This window comes from Macaca nemestrina, chromosome 16 (assembly GCF_043159975.1).
Source record: "Macaca nemestrina isolate mMacNem1 chromosome 16, mMacNem.hap1, whole genome shotgun sequence".
NCBI lineage: Eukaryota > Metazoa > Chordata > Mammalia > Primates > Cercopithecidae > Macaca > Macaca nemestrina.
In genome coordinates, this window is record NC_092140.1 from 7,463,013 (window position 1) to 7,469,012 (window position 6,000).

Sequence of the window (6,000 nt, forward strand, 5' to 3'; positions counted from 1 at the left end):
CGAGCCGTGGGATGATGCAGAAGCCAGAGTGTGAAGAGGGATCCTAAATTGTATTTGTATTCTAAAAATGAAAGCTCACCCACCGCAAGTGAGGATTTTCTGGAAGTTCAAGAGATCAAGTTCGCTTTTCGTATGACTTGCACATTGTTTTGAGCAAGTGAAATGTGAGTGTTCCCATGGCCATAACACGGAGACAGCAAAAAGCTGGGCATTTACAGCTGCGAGGCCAGGAGGTGACACGCAGCAAAGGAACCTCAGACCTTTGCATCTTCAGCCACACCTGCTGCTCCTGTCGCTCCCCAGGGTAAAGCAAGCAGCTATAACTTGGCAGTCTCATGATCTCTTTCACTGACCAGCAGGCAGTAGGTGAGGGAAATGAATGTTAAGTCACAGCTGTTACTTTAAAAAAAAAAAAAAAATCAAAGTTCTGAAATTCATATACCTATAATGAGAGTATAAATACCAGGTACTTTTGCCTGCTTAGCTGATTCTAGTTGTATATTTTGTCTCCCTTCCCCCGATTTTTCCTCTTCAAAGCAACTTCTGAAGTTCATTTTAACCAGACTTCTCTTGTAAAACAAAAGGAATTTGGGGACAGGTAACTGTTAGCCCCAGTCCTTGCCCGGTCTGAATCTGAAGGCTTTTCTAGTTCCCTGATTTAGAAAAACAACTATCTTCATGGCCATGGCTGTTTCCTGCTTTGTGTCTATTCATCACTGCACATTAGTAACTTGGAGATATGATGCACCTCCCACCCGCCCAAATTGTATACTGTTTCTAATGTAGATAACCATCTTTATAAGGCAAAATGAAGAATCAGTTTAACTAAATAATAATGCGAAAATAATCATTTAAAAAAATTTGTCAGAATAGGCTAGTAAGAATCAACTCCCAAATGTCAGCGGCTTAAAATAAGAAAGGCTCATGTACATCCTGGGTGGTGGCATTGTCCCTTTGTTACCCAGGTAGCCAGAGTGACCATCTTGCACATAACTGGTGGCTGTACCAGAGAAGAAGACAGCTCTGGAGGGATTTGCACCCCCAGGGAAACACTCAGCCCAGGAATGACCCATCACTTCTACTTGCAATGCATTGGCTGGAACCAGTCACGTGGTCCCTGTCAGTACCAGGAAGTACTGAGGAAGGGGGAGGGAACCAGAAGTACTCTGCAAATGGCAGGTGATTGTTATCAATCACAGGGAGTAAACCCAGTGAGCTCTCTCATACTCATCCTGACCTTGAATTAACTTATGCTGCCTTTCAGTGGTTATTCTCAGAAGTGTCAATATCTATTTTGGTGAGTATGCATGATCATTAGATCTTTTTGTTTCCCTTTAATGAAAAGTTAAAAAAAAGGCTTAAAAGATTTTGTTCCTATGAATGTTTAACTTCGTAAGCTTTAAGGAATCTCAATAGTCATAGGTTGATAGAACTACATCCCATGGTCTGGGCATGTAGATAAAATCTAGTGCAAGAAATCTCAAAAGACTTTTAAAATCTGGCAAAATGTTGTCAGCTCTTTCCCACAGAAGGTTCATAATCTTGTTTCATTATTTCATTTCTTAAAAATGGTATGAAATTCATAGAAAGTACCTAGAGAAAGATGAGTTAAAATAATACATTGTTGTATGAAAATTGACTCAACTCTTCTGCATAGCTCCTCTTGGGTTAAAATGCTAATTATGATATTTTCACTTTTGAGAACTTCAGAAAGATTTCTTTTGTGAAACTGTTGCCAAAAAATCAGCATGAATGGGGAGCTTTCTCTGAGCTCTGTGTATTGTACTCAGTGTAGCAGAGAACAGCAGGACAGCCCTGTGGTGGGCTGCCTCATCTATTTTTGTTTCACTAACTACATTCTAGTAAAGACACATAATAATTGCAACATAACAGAAGCTTTATGTTCCTACATAATGATGAAAGAAAATCAATAATGTAGGCTCCAAGGCAGAGAAGAGACTCAGTGCTATTTCCTTTTCCGTCTGGAGGAAGCCAAAATGAACTACCAATGAAGGTTATGGTCCATCAGCCTAGAAATCAATAGAAAAACAAGTCATTGCACAGCACAATTCATCCAAATTGCAAGGGTCTTTATGAAATCTTTAGGAGCAGAAATATATCTTTCCAAGCACACTTTGATTTTAGAACATTTTCAGTGTACCAGATAGCAAAACTGTCCTTTGCTGAAGTGCTACAATATCAGAGCAGCCATTAAGTTAGGGATTTGAAGTTTATTTTATTAGTACTAAGCAAACCCCAGAATAGATAAACCAGTTTTATGGCCTACATCTGGTTGAATAATAAAACATACGGCTGTACAGTCAAGAATCTGCAGCTATAAGTTACTGTAAATACTCAACTCAAGATAGTGACAGAGGTACTCACACATGGGATTCAGTAAGTCTTCTCCCTCTTCACATCAGAGGTTGAATATTCGTAATTCTCAGATATTTGAGATAGGATTTGCTAATTAACCATGTTTTTTTTTCGTTATTGCTGTTACTTCATTCAGATTATTTTACTTTATTTGTTATAGAGCTATTTTAGGTTCAGGAAGGGACCAACATAAATACTTTCATTCTTTATTTGATATTTTATATTTGTGTCACTATTCTCTGTAGCTGGTCTCCAGCTAAATCTTCCTGTTGGTTTTAGAAGAATAGTCTAAGGAAAAAGAAAATTTTAACCTAGGTTTCTTCATACTTTAACAGAGTTACTGTGTTGAGAAGTAATATATAAGAAATGTAAGGTGTCGCAGTGAGGAAGCTGTGAAACTAAAGATGTTTGAGAGAGAAACAGTGGAGGATAAAAATCATATCCTTACATCTGTTAAATTATTTCTATGTCACTCGCTCTGAGCACTACCCACTGGTCATATATCTATCAGAAAAACAGGGAGCTCTAAACAAAATTTATCCTCAGGCCAACTGCATAATAAAAGTGAGATACTTGCATATCACAAAATTGTACTATATCCTCGCACCTTATTCTAAAGAACTATCTTTAGGCTGCAGTAAGCAGGGGAAGCAAAGGGCTTTAGTGAGTTACCCTTGGTCTGTGCTGATGAAGCGAAGGGCCTGGCAGAGGTGGTCTTCCTTCTTTGTGGAGGTGGGGTCGGCGTTGCTGCTATGGACATGCAGCCTCTGGCTGATATGGAAAGGTTAGGGGTCTTTTGAGCCACTCTGCTCAGTGAAGGTGGAGAAACCACCAGGCAGGCTGTGCTCCAGGCGCGGTTCTGGGTGCTTTGGATGCATCAGTGAGCAAAGCAGAGATCTGTGGCCTTGCAGAGTTACCTCCTCACAGGAGGGGCTGGGACAAAAAATAAATGCCTGACCCAGTAGATTAGTACATTAGAAAGTATAATAGAAAGCCAGGTGCAGTGGCTCATGCCTGTAATCCCAGAACTTTGAGAGACCGAGGCAGGTGGATCACAAGGTCAGGAGTTCGAGACCAGCTTGGCCAACATGGCGAAACCCCGTCTCTACTAAAAACACAAAAATTAGCCAGGTGCGGTGGCATGTAGCTGTAATTCCAGCTACTTGGGAGGCTGAGGCATGAGAATTGCTTGAATCCAGGAGGTGGAGGTTGCAGTGAGCTGAGATTTTGCCAACCTACTCTAGCCTGGGCAAAAGAGTCAACAACAGCAACAACAACAACCACCACCTACCATATTAGAGCGTCATGAGTCCCGTGGGAAAAAGAAAAGAAGGGAGCAGGTAGTATAAAGAGGATTGGGAATAGGGATGTTCCAATTTAAAACAGAGAAGTCAGAAAAGTGACGGAGAAGTGCCATATGAGCAATAATTTTAAGGAGGCAAAGGAGCCAGCCAGGCCAACTTCTCGGAAGATCATCTCAGCAGGAGGCTCAACAAGGGCCACGTCCTTCCTGTGATCTGTCCTGTGATCCTTCCTGTGAGCATGTGCCTGGCTGTTAGAGGAACAGCGAGCGAGCTGGTGTGGGGTGAGCAGCAGCAGAGGGGGGCATAGGAGATGAGGTCAAAGAGAGAGCAGATGGAGTGGGGACAGATCATTTCAGAAATGGGAGACACTACAGGGGGTTGGCCTTTATTCTTAGTGCTCTGTAAATCATTGGGCAGCTTTGAGGAGGGTGGCATGCACCAACTTATATTTTTAAAAAATCACTCTGGCTGTTGAGTTTAAATTCAAAGATAAAAACAGGGAAACCACTTGGGTGAGTGCTACAGACATCCAGGCAAGAGAGGGTCTTAGACTCAGGGTGAAGCTGTAAAATTGGGGAGAAGCATCAGATTCTGCTGCGTTTTGAAGATAGAACCAACAAGACTTTCCGATCAATTGGATCAGAAAGAAAATATGAAAAATGATCCCAAAGTCGGCTTACTTGATTGTCTTTTGATTTTACCTGAGTCATTGGAAGATGGAGTTGTCATCAGCTGAGACAGGAAAGCTGACCTCAGGCAGATTTTTGGGGAGAAGGTCGGTCGTTCAGTTCGTGTTGGGTGAGAATTGAGATGTGGCACACCGGTTGTTGAGGATCTTTACTGGAATAAAAATTTCTTTTTTTTCCTACCCTGCCTTGTGGTGCTGATGTAATAAAAATTTCTATTTAAATAATTACATTTTGGAAAATGAGTTGATTTAGTTAAATAACTGAATGGTAGTACTAAGACATATTAAGTGTCACAGCAGTTGTAAGTGAATGGCTGTAATTTGGGAACTCTGGTGCAAATCACACAGCTGGCACATGCAGAGCTGAGTTCATGTCATTCCTTTATGGACGATTCTTCATGACATATGTGGACTTGACACAAACACGTATTACACTGTGTGAGAGACTCAAAACAGCAAGTCATGTTCAAGTGAACCTTTTCTTTGATATTATAGAATGAGAATCTGAGACCAACTTGTTCACATACTTATTAGTTGAAAAAAGATCTGAGTGTTTTGCTTGAGAGCCATCAAGGTGATTTTTAGTTATCTTAGTGGAAATGTAAAAAATCAGGGAAGGTGTCGTTTCAGTTTGTTTTGGATTGGTCAGCCGAGATCTGCAGAATGACAATTCTGGGTGCTACAATTTGAAGAGAACTTTGGCAAAATACAATGTGTCCAGAGCGAGGCAATTAGGATGAAAAATGATGTGAGATCCTATGGCATGAGGAATGAAGGGAAGAACGGGGATGTTACATAAGATTAAGAAAAATGGGCCGGGTGCGGTGACTCATGCCTGTAATTCCAGCACTTTGGGAGGCCGAGGTGGATGGATCACGAGGTCAGGAGTTTGAGACCAGCCTGGCCAAGATGGTGAAACTCCATCTCTACTAAAAAATACAAAAATTAGCCAAGCGTGGTGGCGGGTGCCTGTAATCCCAGCTACTCAGGAGGTTGAGGCAGGAGAATCACTTGAACCCGGGAGGCGGAGTCTGTAGTAAGCCAAGATCATGTTATGCACTCTAGCCTGGGTGACAGAACAAGACTCCATCTCAAAAAAAAAAAAAAAAAAAAAAAAGTTTCTAGATGTTTAATGGATAAAATATAAGCTTTGTATTTAGAAGACAGGTACGACTCCTAGGGGCTAAAATACATGGGGATTGCAGGGAGGCAGAGTGCATCCCAAAAAAAAGCAGGTGCTTCTCACCCATGAAAACATCTGGGAAAGGAACAGGCTTGCCTTGTGAGCATATAAAACCCCATCACCAGGAAGAACCCAACAAGTGTTAGATGCCCACTGTCAGGGATTTTCCCTGAATCATTGACATCTGTGATTAAAAAGAGTGTTACAAATCCAACAAGAATTCTACTGAAAGAGGAGTTGGGGTATGAGACTCCTTGATGTTGTCCAGTTCCCAGGTTCTATTACTCCAGGGTCCCTCTAAGTGCCCCCACTGGGTTGTGTCCCCATTTGTGCTGTGAAGCAGGACCCAGGACCACCACAGGCTGCGTGTGGATGGTTGCTGGGTTACTCCCTGCTTGGCCCATTTCTGCATTCTCAGACTTCTAAAAAGTTGAGTTGTAAGCTCACCA